The sequence below is a fragment of the Dermacentor albipictus genome, chromosome 10 (assembly GCF_038994185.2).
Source record: "Dermacentor albipictus isolate Rhodes 1998 colony chromosome 10, USDA_Dalb.pri_finalv2, whole genome shotgun sequence".
Lineage (NCBI taxonomy): Eukaryota > Metazoa > Arthropoda > Arachnida > Ixodida > Ixodidae > Dermacentor > Dermacentor albipictus.
This window is the reverse complement of record NC_091830.1, coordinates 35,550,970-35,568,709: the sequence shown is the minus strand read 5'-3', so window position 1 is coordinate 35,568,709 and position 17,740 is coordinate 35,550,970. Positions and strand designations below refer to the sequence as shown.

The window sequence follows — 17,740 nt, the reverse complement described above, 5'->3', positions numbered from 1 at the left end:
CTTGAATGTCACCAAGTTTGTCGTGGCATTATCCCCCTCCTTGCCGCATCGGCCCGATGCGTGAGACGAAGTAGGGGTTCCTGTGGGCTCTCACTTTTTTGTTGTTGTTGTTGTTCATGACCTCTCCTCGTAGGGTTTCATGCGGACAACATGCACAACTTCCGTGGAGTTGCGCCGTCTTGGGCTCTCGTGTCCAGCGGATTTCACTTCGTAAGTGATGTCGCTTATACGACGAAGTATTTCGTAAGGGCCGAAGTATCGGCACAGAAGCTTTTCAGACAGTCCACGGCGGCGCACTGGGGTCCATACCCACACCTTGTCACCGGGCTGGTAGTGAGCTTCACTACGGCGCTGGTTGTACCGGCTGGAGTCGATGCGTTGTTGGCGGCGTATTCGGTACCTTGCCATCTGTCGTGCCTCCTCGGCTCGTTGCAAGAAATCATCTAGGTCAGATGAGTTATGGGTTTCTGCCTCTAACGGCAACATAGCATCCAAAGTTGTGGTTACTGCTCGGCCGAATACAAGTTCAAACGGGGTGACTCGTGTTGTTTCCTGAACGGCCGTATTATATGCGAAGGTGATGTATGGCAAAATTTCGTCCCACAGCCTATGTTCAACGTCGACATACATCGAAAGCATGTCGGTCAGTGTTCTGTTAAGGCGTTCAGTTAAACCGTTTGTCTGAGGGTGGTACGCAGTAGTTTTCCTGTGATCAGTATGTGTCATTTGCAACAAGCACTTCATTAGGTCCGCAGTAAAGGCCGTTCCACGATCGGTAATGACAACTGTGGGAGCGCCATGCCTGAGCACGATATTGTGGACAAAGAATTTTGCAACTTCGACAGCCGTTGCATTGTACAGGGAATCAGTTTCTGCGTAACGGGTCAGATAGTCCGTGGCCACAACTATCCACTTTTTGCCTAAAGATGATGTTGGGAAGGATCCAAGGAGGTCTATACCGACTTGTTGGAATGGGGCGTTTGGTGGATCTATTGGCTGGAGGAGGCCGGCCGGTTTTACGGATGGAGTCTTGCGCCTTTGACACTCGCGACAAGTCTTGACGTAGTGCTGCACTGATGCTAATAACTTGGGCCAGTAATATTTCAGACGAATCCTGGCGACTGTACGGCTCACGCCCATGTGTCCAGACGTCGGCTCATCGTGACATGCATGCAAAACTTCTTCTCGCATAGATGTGGGTACGACAAGTAAAAACTTTGTCTCGCTGTTCTCGAAGTTTCTCTTGTAGAGGACACTTCCTCGCAGACAGAACGAGGATAGCCCCCTAGAGAAAATACGCGGCAGTTGAACGTCCAGTCCCTCCAGGCGCTGTATAAGCGGAAGCAATTCCGGGTCATCTCGTTGTTGTTGAGCAATTTGTGAAGTGTCAACAATGCTAAGGAACGGGAAATCCTCTTCTTCTGACACAGTTGTCTCAACGGGTGCGCGTGACAAGCAGTCGGCATCACTGTGTTTCCTCCCCGATCGGTATACTACAGTAATGTCATACTCTTGAAGCCTAAGGCTCCATCTTGCTAGTCGTCCGGATGGATCCTTGAGATTCGCCAGCCAGCAAAGCGAATGGTGATCGCTGACTGCTCTGAATGGTCTACCATATAGGTAGGGCCGAAATTTACATATTGCCCAAATGACTGCAAGGCACTCTTTCTCGGTTGCGGAGTAGTTTGTCTCTGCTTTCGAGAGCTTACGGCTGGCATAAGCAATTACTTTCTCCTGGCCGTTATTCCACTGCACTAGTATGGCACCGAGGCCGACGTTACTCGCATCGGTATGGACCTCAGTGTCGGCTGTCTCATCAAAATGGGCAAGGATTGGAGAAGCTTGCAGGCGTTTCCGTAACTCGTCAAAGGCGTCTTGTTGTTCGCTTTTCCACATGAAAGGTTGATCTTCTCTTGTCAGTATTTTAAGGGGCTCAGCGATGTTTGAAAAGTTTTCCACAAATCTTCTGTAGTATGCGCATAAACCCAAGAAACGTCGCACTGACTTTTTGTCCGTGGGTGTCGGGAACCTCGCAACAGCTGCTGTCTTTTCGGGATCTGGTCGAACGCCTTCAGCACTGATGACGTGTCCGAGAAACCGAAGTTCATCGAAGCCGAATTGACATTTTTCCGGCTTAATTGTCAAGTCTGCTGCTCGAATAGCTTCTAATACTAGTCGCAGGCGCTCTAGATGTTGGTCAAATGTGGTGGAAAATACGACCACATCATCCAAATACACTAAGCATGACTGCCATTTCAATCCTGCAAGCACAGAGTCCATCATTCGCTGGAACGTTGCGGGTGCGGAACAAAGGCCGAATGGAAGTGCTTTAAATTCGTAGAGGCCATCAGGGGTCACGAATGCTGTCTTTTCACGGTCCCGTTCATCCACCTCTATTTGCCAATATCCACTCTTGAGGTCCAGGGAGGAGAAAAACTTTGCACATCGGAGCCGATCTAACGTATCGTCGATACGCGGAAGGGGGTACACATCCCGCTTGGTTACGCTGTTCAGCTTACGGTAGTCGACGCAGAATCGAAGTGTGTTATCTTTTTTCTTAACCAGCACTACCGGAGACGCCCATGGACTGCTGGAAGGCTGAATAACGTCATCTGAAAGCATCTCCTCTACTTGCTTCTTGATGATCTCCCTTTCTTTTGGTGACACTCGATACGGGTGCTGGCATACCGGTCTTGTGGCGTCCTCTGTTATGATTCTGTGCTTCGCAACAGACGTGCGCCGTACCTTCGAGGACGTGGAGAAGCAGTCAGAAAAATCCTTTATCAGGGCATATATCTGTTTCTTTTGGGCTTCAGGGAGTCTCGGGTTGACGGTAATGGATCTGTCGACACTGCAGGTTCCTGTCAGGGCAGTTGACGTAGTTAGGCTGCATAATTCGGTCGCTTCACAGAACTCGTGGAAATAGGCAATAGCTGTTCCTTGTGCGATGTGTTGGAATTCATTACCGAAATTTGTAAGTGCGACATTTGCACGGCCATCGCTTAACTGAACAAGGCCCCGAGCCACGCAAATACCTTTGTTGAAAAGGAGCTCGATGTTTCCATCGGCTATGCCTTCGCGGTCGGAAAATCTTTCATTCTCCACAAGAACCATTATACTGCAGCGTGGCGGCACAGTTACGTCATCGTCAACGACGCGCAGTGCAGCGAGACGTCGCTCCTCCGATTCTTCCACAGGTATAGCTTGTTTTGTCGAGAAAGATACACTGGACCTACGTAGGTTAATTATGGCACCGTTAGCTTGTAGAAAATCCATTCCCAATATAAGTTCCCGCGAACATTCTGGCAGTACAATAAAGTCAGAAACGTAAGTGAAGCCTTTTATCGTAAGTCTTGCGGTGCATCGGCCAAGGGGCGTAATAAGATGGCCGCCTGCCGTCCGTATCTGCGGACCAGTCCACTTCGTCACAACTTTTTTAAGGCGCTTCGCCATCTTGAAGCTTACTACCGAATAATCAGCGCCGGTGTCGACTAAGGCATTCAGCTCGCATCCGTCTATTATCAACCGCAAATCTGACGTAATCGTTTCGTTCCTGCACCTGTAGACTGGAATTATCTCGTCACCGCACTGGAATCGCGTTGGAGGATCTTCGTAACTTTGGTTATCAGCGGCCTCACCTCCACAGGTCGCTTGCTTCAGTTTTCCTGGTGTGGGCTTGGTGAACGACGCCTAGGCAATCTTGGAGACGCGCGTGGGCTAGGCGATCGGTAGCGCATGGGTGACGGTGATCGTGGTTGACGTTGGCGAAGAGTAACGGGGCTTTGGCGCGTCGACAGGTATTCTTCGATCTCCGCTGGCCTTTCACCGTTTCGGGGGCATGGTGCGCTTAAAGGAAAACCCCTTAACCCAACTTGACGGTACGGGCAGAACCTATACAGGTGACCCGCTTCTCCGCAGTGGAAGCACAGAGGCCTACGCTCGTGGTCACGCCAGACGTCACTTTTCCGGGGCCTTTGTTCCACAAAGCGAGGTGCACTACGTGCTAAAGGCTGATAGGCAGCCGGTGGTTCCAGTAGACGAGGTGCACTTTGTACTGTCGACGGGTAGGGAACGGTCGTCGCAACTGCTCCACTACTGTGTACCGCAGGTTGCCTGAGTACGTCGGCGTACGTTGGGATGCGCCGCGTCGGCTGTGGCTCACGCTCTGGATCCCGTATGACGTTCCTGAGTTCGTCCCGGACAACGTCGACGATAGATAGTGCAGCTGGAGCCTGAGGTGTCTGAAACTTGTTGAGCTCTTCCCTGATCACTGACCTGACAAGCTCCCGCAGGGCTTCCAGGTCATTTGGCAGGCCTCCAGGGAAGACATGGACAGGTGCGCAGCTTGCCTCACGGTTGTATTGCCGAGCCCGCTGTTCCAGCGTCTTTTCGATGGTCGTTGCTTCACACCTGAACTCGGCAACCGTGCGCGGTGGGTTGCGGACGAGAACTGCGAAGAGTTCCTGCTTTACCCCACGCATGAGATGGCGCAGCTTCTTATCTTCACTCATGGTGGGATCAGCACGCTTGAACAGGCGGGACATGTCCTCGATGTACATCGCCACGTTCTCGTTTGTGAGCTGATTCCTGGCTTGAAGTGCGATTTCAGCCTTTTCTTTACGATCCGTGCTGGCGTACGTTGCTAGCAGTTGTCGTCGAAATTCCTCCCAAGAGGTCAAAGAGAGTTCGTGGTTTTCAAACCACGTTTTTGCGAAGTCTTCCAACGCGAAATAGACGTTACGGAGCTTCGGTCTCTCATTCCATTCATTAAAGCTCGCCACTCTCTCGAACAGTTCCAACCAATCTTCCACGTCTTCGAACGAGTCACCATGGAATGTTGGCGGCTTGCGAGGTTGGCTTACGACTAGCTGTGCCGGTGTTACCTGGGTAGTCATTGTGGCGGCGTCCGTTGTGGGAGTTTCTCTTGGCAAGAAGAGAAGAGGGCCGAATTCGGGCGAGTCACCTCGAAGACGGCGGCTGGTCCGCTGGTGTACAGGTGTCAGTTCAACGGGATGGACTCGTGGGTTGTCGGAGCTACGCTGACTTTCGTTCGTGGGGCTTCGACTCATACCCCGCACCTCCACCAGAAATGTAACGATGTTAATAAAACAAGGGTATTTATTAAAGGCGAACTTGTGCCCACAAGTAAAAGTCACTGCGGTCCGGCAGGAATCCGCGGCAGTCGCGTTCCCAAACTGGGCTCGAAAAACGTCTTCCTCTTCTCGCGTGACACCTCGTGCGCGTGGCGCATGCGAGCCGGGTCCAACTGGCTGCCCGTGCCACGAAGATCGCTGCCTGTTGTTGATTAACATCATCATCACTGTACGGCGTGCACTGTGCCCAATGCAAAGGGCGCACAACTTGAATGTCACCAAGTTTGTCGTGGCAATATATCCAAAGGAATCAATCGCTTCGAAGTTCGCATCTACGTGACAAAGGCGAAGGGTTCACAGCGACAGTAGTGTTCAGCGGTGCGCTCGAACTCGCTGGCCAACGCTGGCTTTAACGCCACGCATCGCCCGATGTAGCAGTCGATGCGTAACAGCGCGCACAACAAGGTTACTCGCAGAGCTGGTGCGACGAGCAGCCCTGCCAGAGGCGTTAAAGGCGAGGAGAGCCTCACTGACACTGCTCGAGATGCATTCGACGCGAAACATGAACCACATACACCACATGCACACCGCTGTGTGGTATGCACACAGCTGCAAAGCAGAGAGCCAAGCTTTTGTTGTTGTTGTTGTGCGCGTAGTGTTCTTGCCAGCTGTGCAAGGCAGCTGGCAAAGCAGCTGCCCTCGATTTTTGTTTGAAGGCGAAGCGCAATGTGCTTCTGTCGCGTATCTGAAGACACTGCGACCTTCCGCGCGACTACTGCGCGTGCGACAGCAATGGTCAGAGCCAGCTGGAAGCCCCTTCCTCTTCTGCAAGTGTTGAGGCGCTGTAATGGCCGACTACTTAGGCACACTTTTAGACAGCCGCAACAGTGGTGTCGCCGTGGAGTCGGGGGAGCGTGCTCACCTCCCAGCCCGGAGGCCTGGGTTAGATTCCCACCCCAGACCAGAATGTAGCAAAATTTCTTTTTCAAACCCACTTAATTTACTTTGTTTACAGGAACCTCCGTGACATATTTGGCGGGAATCAAACCCCTTTTTCTTGACGTGTTTTCGCGCTTCGTGCCATGAGCCATTTTTGGTACCATGTGTCGGTCACGCCGACTACGAAGGGTTTTCGCGTAATGGTGCATATAGTGCATTCGCATTAATAAGGGTGCAATTCTTCATGCCCACTGACATGCAGCACCACTACGCTCGAGCGATGACACGTAATTTGCAGGGAAACAGCCACATACGGGGAGATTTCTGTTTAGGTCAAAGCTTGCCTTAACAGGTGACCATTGCCACTTTGTCTAAAGTTTATTTGCTTATGGCCGTTTCCGCTAATTTCTAGCACACGTGCGCATAATCGGCTGCTCATCAGCGCCACAACCGCCTTTTCTCGCTCGGTGCTATGTGGGCTGGCCCGACTGTTGTGCACAAAGATTTAACAATACGGAAATGCCACGTCGCTGGACAGAGCCGAGGTAACCTTGTTAGCCGTCGCTTGAACATAATAAGATTATGTTTTGCACTTCACCTAATTACATAATTGGTCTTAATTAGGTAATCAGCTTTTCAATTAGATGAAGCGTATTTCTGTTGTTCAGAACGTGCTACATAAAAGTGTTTTTCCGAGCGTGAAAGAAGCCTGGGAATACAGACAAAGTGCCTTGAGTGGCCAGTCACGTGGCAATTTTGCGTGTATTCGCGGCCAAGCGACGGCAAACAAGATTATGTCCTGGATTCTGTCCAGCTACCTGGCATTTGCACCTTTTAAAATCTTGGTGCATGATAGGTGGGAGACCCTGTATGTACAATATACGGTTTTTTTAGCAGCACCAAATTTTTATAAACGGCCTGTGACATTCTATTGGACATGCGGTTTCTCGTAGAAGTAATGGCCCACTCATTCAGTAATTTAGATCAAAGGTTAGAGTTCTGCAATGTGCAACAGGCAATTTTGTTTTTCATTTGGTGTCGCTAAAAATAGAAAAAAACATCTTTATTCTGGCCGCTTGAGACGAAGTTCCTCTATGCTGCTTTGCCGGGGGTTGCAGAATAAGCTTGTTTTCCTGGTTACAGATTAGTTGAACTTGATAGCACAGCTAGAGGTAATAGCGCTGTAACAATGCTTCACTAACATGCCCAAAGTATGCATGCCTTCTTGTTTACTGGGCGACATGCATCCTCTGGCGTACTGTACTGTCATATGCCGCAACGCATGGTAATGCGAACATGATTTGTGGTGACTGAAATAAAACATGCTGCCTCCTTAGCAGTTGAACGTATCAGTTGCCGTGGAGCCGAAGGATGGGTTCTCAAGCCTCCGAGTTTTGATTTTCTTCATGTCAAAGAGCAAGAAAAAAATTTTTTGGGCCGAAATTTTCCCGACGTGCGTAGGTTAAGCAACCACTCATGAGAAAACGCATTGTGCACCTTTTCATTTCAAAAATTATTGACGACCTTTGAGCACACGCTGACAAAATTCATGACTTCACGGACAATTACTGATTGGAAACAGTCTACTTTTTTCATGTAACAGAAGCTCCCGATGATCCGATGATAATAAATGTGTGGGCCATGGGGGAGGGAGGCCTTGGAGTACTCGTCTAACACGTGAAAATAATTTCAAAAGCCCCATGTATACAGAAACTAAAACACGTTTTCTAGCATGCCCATGCATATAAAATAAAAAAGTGGTAAGTAGGACACAAACCACATCGCTGAAATTCCTGGCTATGATGAAAATTTATGCATATGTAATAGAATACACAAGAAAACACTAGAGAATGCAATCACTGTGCAGAAACACGCGTAGTGATACAAGCCTGTATATGTAGATTGAGACACGTATAGGTAAGCATTCGCAGCTTGCGATGACTTCTTAAATCGTGAATGAAGTCATCTTTGTTTCAGGAATGTCGCTGCAGCAATGTTAAGATGGGGTCGCCGCCGAGTTATTTGCTGGTGCTTACTTTTCGCTCAGCCAAGCTGTTGCGTAAGTTAAAACTGGGACCACTTGGTATTCAAGGAGCGTAACCAACTTGCGAAGCGAAACTTTGTAGTCCCTCGACCTCTTCGAAGATCAAAAGGCCCGATAAGAGGATGCCGCAATGAAGAATTCGCTAAAATCTTTCGTGACGCCTTCTTTAATAGAGAGGAAACGAAGTTACGATTTAGCAATGGCGAAGCAAGGGCAAAAAGAAAATGGGAATGAGTGGTTCGCATTTCAATGAACTTAACCATGACGCCTGTTAAGAGTCTGCATATAACCACAGTTTACTAGAAAGCAAATGCCCACCGTGAAAAAAGGGGCTAACCGGAGCTCCCCAGCAACTAAGTATGCGAACGGGATTTAATTCCCAGAGAACTTTCCATGTTCAATGGAAAAATCTAGTAGCCGCGGGAAATTGCCTTCGCATGTCACGCTCTTGCCACGTCATTGCTATGCGTCTTGTCATCTGTGTAATTTTGTGCTCGCTAATTTGTTGCTCTTTTACGCAGAGATAATCAATTTTGCCCTTTGGCGTCTTTAGGAAGCTGCTTTGGTCAAGACGACAGCAATGAATTCCTGTTTTTCCCATAGTCGTCTGCGTTTGATTCTTGGTGGATGGTGCGACAGCTCGTGAACAGTAATTTTCGGGACAGTGGCCGCATCCGGTGTGTAGCACGAAGAGGTTTAGTGTCGAATATCAAATTGGAGCTTGAACCTGGTCCTATGAGCAGGTGCTTACGGTATAATGGCACATCGGCGTCAAGGATGGCATATTGATGAGTGAATTAATTATTTAAACCAGTTTTATTAGCTAGCTTTTCAAAATGCATTGAGCACGAATTAAGGAGAGATGTGAACTTTCAATAACGAATCGCATACGAAACATTTTTTTTTTCGTTTCGGGGCGAAGTGGAAAGTTAAGTTTGCGTGGAGTCTCATAAAAACTTCGGCAGCATGTTACATTCCTGTAACACGGCAAGGCGAATGTGATGAAAAAGTGAAGAAAATCGGCATCAAGAGCAGCCGAGTGTGGAGAAAAAAGCCAAGCGAATGTAATGGGACCAGGCCGTGCACTAAGCGAGTAGCGTCGAGCGGCAGACAAGGAGATGTCGGCAACAGGAAAATGAAGACGTCAGTCGCACGCAAGGGCCGAATGTGACGATATGGCTTGTCGCTGCATTGCTTCAATTATGACTGCACAAACAGTCCACATTGTTCGTGAAATGAACGTGCCAATTTTTTGTTTGAAAAAGAATTGCTATTCTCACGCATCGGAGCTCGCCCTCTGCCGATCTATAATCGAACCAGTTACATCGGGTTTAGCAGTAGACGACCACCTCCGATGATTAACAGCGTCTTCTCGAGTCGAGAAACTTGAGGAGCATCTTCCAAATCGCGAAGCATCCAGACGCGAACCCAATTTCTCGGCTCCGAATGGGTCAACATCGTTCTTAGAACTGGGGGAAAGCTGACGAGTGGTGCGGCATTCGCGTTCGGATTTCCTCCCAAAAGCCGGGAGTACTCCCCGCCTGCCTCCTCCACCCCCCCCCCCCCTTCCGCCCGAGCGCGGATTAACGCTTAGCAATTTGAACGTCGTCTCCGAGAAACTTGCAGCACCGATGAAATAGGAACCTAGCGTCCTCCAATCCACGCGATCGAACGCGGACCGGCGCGTAGAGTTTGCAACTAAGATTACGATCTCGACCGCGTTCCACAAAGGATCAATTGAGTGGAACATGTTTCCAAAGAAGATGTTCCACTTTCTAAGCTGAATCTATGTAGAACGAATGTCCTTGAGCGTTTTGTTTCTTCGGTCGAGATTTTGGCCACTGTTACTGCATGTCACTCGTATTGATGTTCCATAAAACTTCGCTACATATAAGTGAAGCACCTTATTGTCGTTTGCCAGACGTTAAACCATCTACGTGGAGCACCTTGATCTCGATGAACATAAGTTCTATCAACTAAGTAGGACATGGTACTCGAAACAATTTTTACTTAATGAAACTCTGTGGAATAAGATTGAAAATGTACCAAATAGAACGCTAGCGCTACGGAGTTCAGCTGCGCTGCGAATGATGGTTAGACATGTATGTGCCTAACATTAGCGCTTCCGGCTTCAGATATTCTTCTGGCTTTACTTACGGCGCTTTATATGCTTCAACTGGCATACATTTCAAAACACTCCTATTTATCTTGACGTAGAAGGCAATAAAAGGTCGTGCACTTGCATATTTACTGCGAATTTACACATTTATGACACCCTATTTTGGTGAGAGTGATGAATTCGCCAACTCAGCCGTTTGAACCCAGAGGGAAGATGTTTAGGAAAATCATGTACATGAACTATCATTATCATGCTGGCTTAAATTCCATGCTCGCGTCTCCTATAGAGAAAGAATTACTTCTCGTAACTTTTGTAGGAAACTGTATGGGCCAGCGAAAAGTGTCTCGAGCAGTGTTGGCTACCGAGTGAAAAACTCGGTAAATTTGGCTAGCTGTGATGCGATTAGCATCATCAGGCTACTTTACGCATTTTTCTAGAGTCTGTGTGTCTCCCTTTCACCGTTTTTTCACCAACTTGGTTCACTGTGTAGTTTTTAGTCTAATGGTTGGATTATCGGGCTTCTGTGATGAGACGACCTACTTGGATCACTGCGTATGGGAAGCTAGGTACGTTGCAGCTATTCGATGAATCACTGTAATACCAACTTCGGGCAATGGGTATGTGGCACGTATGTGCAAGGTATGTGCCGAATGTGCAAGGTGTGCGCTGCTCTTCAATAAACCGGTTTGGCGTCAACATGGGTAACTCAGTATGTGCCGCTGCGGATGTACCGCTCTTCAACGACAAAAAATCATTTACATTTATCCGCTGTTGGGCGGAGCTTGGAGGCGAACTGCGCAAATAAGCGCGCACATAGATTTATGTGGACGTTAAACAACCCCTGGTGGTCCAAATTATTCTGGACTCCCCCCACAACGGCACGCCTCATAATAAAATCGTGGCTTTGGCACTTAAACCCCCTACTTTTTTGATACGATACGCTTAAAAGACGCAGCAGCAAATCTGCTATCTGAGCGATGTTTCCGAAATTGATTAAAATAGACTTGCGTTTAAGCAGCTTTTCGTTTTTCATGAGACCGTATGTACTCGGAATCCCACCTCAGTCCGAAAGATCCGCTTTTACCGGAAGTCAAATTAATAGTAGCCTTCTTAAACGAATGTTTCAACACTGCACAGAGGCTCATAGCTCTAGTACCCTCTTGCACACAGGTGAGGAAAAAGATTCTATTGAAATTTGTCATAATTCAGAAAGGTGCTAAATTTGCGTCAGGAATGAACAAAAACGAAATCAATATAAACATAGCACGAACGTTGTTTCTGTTCTTAGTGCTAAAAACTTTTCCATGAGGACATAGTTAAAGGCGAACTAGGACAAGCCAGAGCTATCGCCGACTGAGATTGGCTGCACATACACGTAGCAACATTTGAATTTAGACATTAATAAGAATAATTAGGAGTGCACTCTAAATCGTTTTTCACTTAAATTGATACAGAAACCTGAAGACGCCTAGTGAATATTATTGTCCCCAGCAAATAATATGGCTTTTCTGCTGAAAGCTAGTGCTACGTGTAGGCAACGGGCATCCTGTCTTCCTGCTGGAAAATATACGTGAACTAAGGAAAAGGGGGGGGGGGGGCGAGATAGGAGTGCTATGCCCAAAGATAAAAACATCCACTCATTAAACACACATTGGTATGGTATCGTGACGTTGTGAGTGAACTTATATGAAACCAAGTTAGCAAGACCACCAGCTATGGCAGGCCAATCAGAAAGAATTAGAAAATGACCATTTAAAACTTAAGTTTGTTGTAAAACAATTATGTCTGGCGAAAAATGGCAATACATACATGATAAATATGTAGTGCCAGAAACGATTGTACCGCAAGTCTATGTTCCTAAGTGGTTTTTCACTTTCTCTTTATTTTTTGGGACCCCTGTGTCGTGTTTGAATCACCGTAATGAACTTCAATTACATAAGCAATTGCCGCTGAAATAGGAGCAACCTCCGCTATTGTATCGCTACCTGTAAAACCTCGGTAAATAAATGCACCATCAATGTTCTTAAATTGCAGCCAATAAGGCTACCATAGCTTAAGCATTGTTCGAGTCATGTGTGATGTTTCTTTTCTTCTGTGTATGCAGCTTGGGCTCGTGCGGGGACCATGATGGTGCTGAGCATCTTCAGCACAGTGAGAATGGAGGAGGTGCGGAGTGCGGCTCCCGTGAGCTCGTTATGGCTGCAGGTAATTCTTTTTCAGCAATAGCAGCGTGCCCGAATTTGTCAGTGGCGGCGACTATTTGCAAGAATTTATTTCAGTCGTCTAAAATCGTCTAAAAGCTTATTTGAGGAATAATTGCGGCGAAAATAATTTTACACTTGGTGTAAGATTTCATAAAACTGCAACGAGTTCTTGCAAAGAATTGTTGCCCGCTACATATAGTGGACACACGAACATGAAATTGATCTGAAGTGCCCGAGCGGCATGCAGAAGAAATTGTGAGGCTCATAGCGCGTGATAGAGACAAGGACGAAAGTGAGACGTGACACACACAGATGTCTCACTTTCGTCCTTGTCTTTTTCACGTGCTAAAAGCCTCACGATGTCTTACCAACAAGCCCAAATCACTGATTTACAGAAGAAATTGCCGTTGTTGAACGAGGTTAAACAATGATTGTCGAGTGGTAGCACGGTTTCGCTTCCTTTGAGAAAGCACACATACGCTGCTCGGCACGGTGGCAGCAGCGAGCGATTCGATCTTCATGCTGCATCTCGCTTCTACGTTGACTAAGCGTGGGATGTACAGTGCATAGGAAGCTACACTGTGAGCGGAGATAACTTCCCGGTGGGAGTATTATGCTAGTCCTTTGGCGACACCCCGCTTGGGAGTTTATTATACTCCGTATGAATGGACTGAAACGTTTACTCCTTGTGAGCGGTATTTTTGCGTTGAACCATGGGAGTATATTTTTCTGTACAACTATTTCAAACAGCGTGCCCTAAAAAACATGGGCGAAGAATATACAAACACTTGCGCTGACTCATGTCTAAAAGTTTGTGTTCTTTAGCCATTTTTTGTTTGTTTTCTTTTTTTACTTTGCACTGGACGGAGTGTTTTGGGGTGCAACGGGAGTATAAAAAGTGGTATCACATCAATTTGCGTGAAGATCTGTTATATGCATAGGCTACAGGTGAAACTTCGCAGTATACACAAAAGACCGAGTCAAATTCAATGAAACAAGTCAATGAAAGCAAATGTTTATGTGATACACAAACATATGAGAAGCGCCAATGTAGAAGAACTTTGAACCGTCCAACGAACACGCGATACCCAAGAAACAACGCTGCCAGTATACATAGCTAAGATAATGTGTGCTTCGAAACCACCTAGAGAGCAGCTGTCTTGTTTTCATAATTATAACTCACGTGCTCGCTCATACGAGACCTGCCTCTCTGAAATTAACAGAAGAGTTCAGTCAACACAAAAGAGTTATTTCAGAATATTGAGAAAAGCGTTCGTGGTGCAATATCTCAAAATTAGCATGCCATTCTATGAGCGCTGAAGCGACTTCGCACACAGCCAGCGTTCGCTTCCAGAAAGTAGTGCCTTGGAGTAAGCAAGAAAAATGTGAGTGTGTGTGCTTCATGGCAAAATAAACTTTGTGCTAAATAGTGGTAGCGCAGCAAGAATGCATTACGTGTGAGCATGACCCGCAGCAGCCAACTTAACCTCGAGAAGTGTGTAGTCATACATTTTTTAAAGCCGCACTACTTGCTCAGCGCCCAAAAAATTTCTCTGGCTTGTGAAACGGAGCTACATCTCTGATCTGTCGAATGAGTCCTCATACTCGAAGCTCGCAGGCATGCTTCTTAATCATTGTGTGGCATAGAGCATACCCTAAAGCAATACTGGAGGCACCAACGCCATCAAAACAGAAGTGCACGATAACAATTCAATTCCCATCATTCAGTCAGAGGCTTTATTTACAGTACGCATACTTACGTCCTGCCGTTTTCCCAGGGCGAGGATAGCCGTACACAGACATATACAAACAGTTGTTTGCACTTAGCTCTTTCTCACTCATAACACATCACCACAACGAACTTGGAATACGCTATTCATGTGTGGCTCACACGGACGCTGTCATCATGTACTCACAAGGACATAAAAGTCATATTTCATGCACTGCAGAACAAGAGCCACGGTCACGAAGCACGAAAACGCAGTCAGAAACCTGACCCGACAACACGAGTCAATGAGCAGCTTCGAGTATTGCACAAGCATTTTTGTACACTTGGAAACGTTGTTCTTGCATTCATTGTTGTCACCAATGTGATCACAGCAAACCAACTTGAAACCGAGATACATTGAGCTTCAGACTCGCCCATAACATTTTATGGAAGGAAATACGGAAAACAAATTGACGAAACGCTGTCACGGAACGCCACTTCAAAGATGTAAACGAATGGTCAGCCATGAGCCCAACCGAGTACGCCGAACGCGGCCGGTCGCTGGTGCGGCGTAAAGCCTCATGGGAAGCGCCACGTGACCAACCTGTTTCGGCGAGGGCAGTTTTATGATACGCCCTGCGCGTAGGTTTTACAGATAATAAGGTTTTGAAGCGGAGTGAAATTGTGTCATGTCGCCTTAATCCTCCCGCACCTAGCTGTCGGAGTGAAATGAGGGAATGCCACTGTATTGCTTCCGTACAACGTAGTAAATATTCAATGATGGGGAGGTATTAGGGCACATGACTTGTCAAAAACTCCCAGGTGGGTTTCTTTTCGTTTACAGTGTACCAGCACTCGACGCATTTTGTCCACATCGCTAATCGCTTTCAATATATGGGCGCTCCCAAGGCGTACGCAGCAGCTGCCATCATGGCAAGCTATGTTCCAGTTTGACCTTGGCTGAGCTCGAAGGTCAGATTTACGGAACCAGGCGTTTTGTGGGTTTGTTCCTGGAGTAGTAGAACTATCGCTAATAAAGAAAGGTGAGACACACCTGGAAAAAGTGTGAAAGAATAAAGCCCAAAACCGGAGTCATGATATCGCGTTTTTTGAGTGCCAATAAATTTTCCACAATAGATTTGCACATGAATGTCAATAATCAACGCAGCTCTTTACATGGAGAGTCCGAAGCCTTGTAGAGTTTGTGTGCGTCTCATTCGATCCAATTCTCCGAAAATACGGTGCTCGGTTCTGCACCACGATAATGTCCCTGCGCACTCTACATTGCTAGTACGTCAACATTATGACACGCAATTCTATAACACTATGAGAACACCTTCGCTAGTAGCCGGATTGAGTTCCCTGCTATTGGTTTGTACCCCAAATGGGAACTGCTTCTCCGTGGGTGGTATTTTGGAGATGTGATGACAATTCACTAGGAAGCGACAATGCTTCATAAACGCAGTAACGAGTGTATACAGTAGTTTGGGAAGGTAAATTGCCTATAGCTCAAGATTTGCATGCTTACGGGGAACGGTTTTGTGATGTAAGACACACAGCTCATGGATAAAAAGTAACTTATTTTAATCTTATTGCCGGAATCCTAAATGGGGCATTTCCCCGCGAACTCGTCGTGATATCCATCTTTTATTAAAACTTCACTCTTCAGAACAACAGTGAGAAGGTAGAGGCGTTGGCAGCGCCAGCATTTTAACAACGGCTACACGCGCATATGCCGAAACATGGCTGGCACATTCCAATTCGCGCCTCTCACCTTGCTCTGGCGTCGACGAAGATAAGCGCACAGGTGCTTTCGCATGAATTTTGTGACGTCGGCTATTCCTGGATCACGCCATTCAAATGTCCTATAGAAAGATTCCACATGTCAAATATTCCGCACATTCAATGATCTCGTATGGCCACATGAGAACACATATAATTCATATGTTCTCTCATATTATGCTACGAGGTTTTTAGGTATGTGTCACGTACGTCATAGAAAATTTAGAGTTACCTTTACTTCCTGGAAGAAATGTTTAAATGTGGTTCTGTGTGATAGAATTGTAGTGATAATAAAGTATGACGTACGGGATCGGGATTATGCCATTGGTTGTTATGGTGCCCTATATGGTTAAACGTTCCCTATTGTGCCCTATATGAGCTAAACGTTCTTCCTTCTCCTATTACGTTAGATTAGGGTAGCGCTGCCTGTCCCTCGCTGTTGCACGGTAGCTCTGCCTCTAGGACACCCAAATTATCGTATTGTCACGTGACTTATCTTGCATGAATATTTTTTATGTGCTTAATACAGATTACCTTTTTTCAAACTTCGAAGTCACGTTATAATTTCACACTCTTCACAAAAGCAAGAAACTCAGTTTTATTTTATGTTTTATTACTCAATACTTCATAAATACTCTTTTTTCATTTATCACTAGGTCAGGATTGTAGCATTATTTCATCGGGTTTCTAAACGGTCAACGCAATTCTTTAAACGTGTATAGTCGAACTGACCTTGCTATGACCAGTGACCTTGCTATGTAATTTTCCGCAGTAGAAATTATCCCCCGAAAATTTTGTTCAACATTCCAGTAGTACTTTAAGGTTACTTCAACAAATGAAAGAAAAATTGAAACCAGAGTATTGCGCTTAATGCATGTATCTTGAAGGTCACTACATTAAGGGTGTCTGGAATCAACCCATAATTAGTGAAATATTGCACCTATTGCAAAAGCAGAGACCCACCTCAAATTATGGGGCCTTGTGTGCGAGCAATATACCTTACGATGATGTAATGCCAATGGAACCGAATGTGAGTGGGTGGTGTCACCATATAACCTCTTGAAAAGCCCCAGAACTTGATTTGGGTGGCCAACATATGTCTTCAAAATATCTAATTACCAGCGTGACAAACTTGGACAGCAGAGAAGGTATAAATAATCTCTTTGTAATTTCGTCACATCTTTTAAGTGAAAATTCCCGAACAAAACAACAATACACTTAAACTGTACTATTTAAATGTTTGCTTATCACGGATAATTAATTAAAGTGCTGCAGTGTCGAACTTTTCACTCACTCATTGCGGAATGAAACTGCACAGGAAACATTCACGCTGACTCTATTTATTAACCGAAGGCTTCCAGAAAGCCACTCTTTTGATTATAGAAGTTATGGGCTTGAAGGCGCATATTATTGTGAGTATCATTCTTTGCTAACATCACACAGTTCGCGGTGCCTGCCTGCCTGCGATGCCTGGACTGTGCCTGGCTTCCTGGCCGTCCGTTCCAGTTGATTGACGACATTTGCGCTTAAGGCAAAACGAAAAGCTGAGAAGTTCCTAGTACGGGGAGTATAACAGAGAGATAATCCAGCTGATGTAAGCATCCCAAACCAAATATAGGAGTTCTGGCTAATTCTGTAGCCCGTAACGACTCAAGGCACCTCAACTGGGAAGAGCGTGGGCCCTCCCTTCCATGACGTGTGCGCCATGGTATTTTCCTTCACATCTTAGGGGCGACCAAGATAAGCGCGAAGTGTAAGCAGGCGCCCCCATGGAATTCTAATGCGACCAATCTTCTACGTCGGTCTCGGTGATGGAGTCAGTGTGTGTCCTCGATGTCTTTCCATCTTTCC

At 46.5% G+C, this 17,740-nt stretch overlaps 1 protein-coding gene across 26 annotated transcripts in view; it reads right to left on the bottom strand.

Moving 5' to 3' along the window:
• LOC139050998 (uncharacterized) overlaps nucleotides 1-17,740 on the bottom strand; it is a 458,593-nt gene that overhangs the window by 215,590 nt on the left and 225,263 nt on the right. For 2 of the 26 annotated variants that reach the window (XM_070527964.1, XM_070527966.1), the window contains exon 5: nucleotides 15,882-15,972. The exons of the other annotated variants lie outside the window; for them this stretch is intronic. The gene's annotated coding sequence lies outside the window, so the exon portion shown is untranslated. The remainder of the gene's footprint in view (nucleotides 1-15,881; nucleotides 15,973-17,740) is intronic. 26 annotated transcript variants of the gene reach the window in all.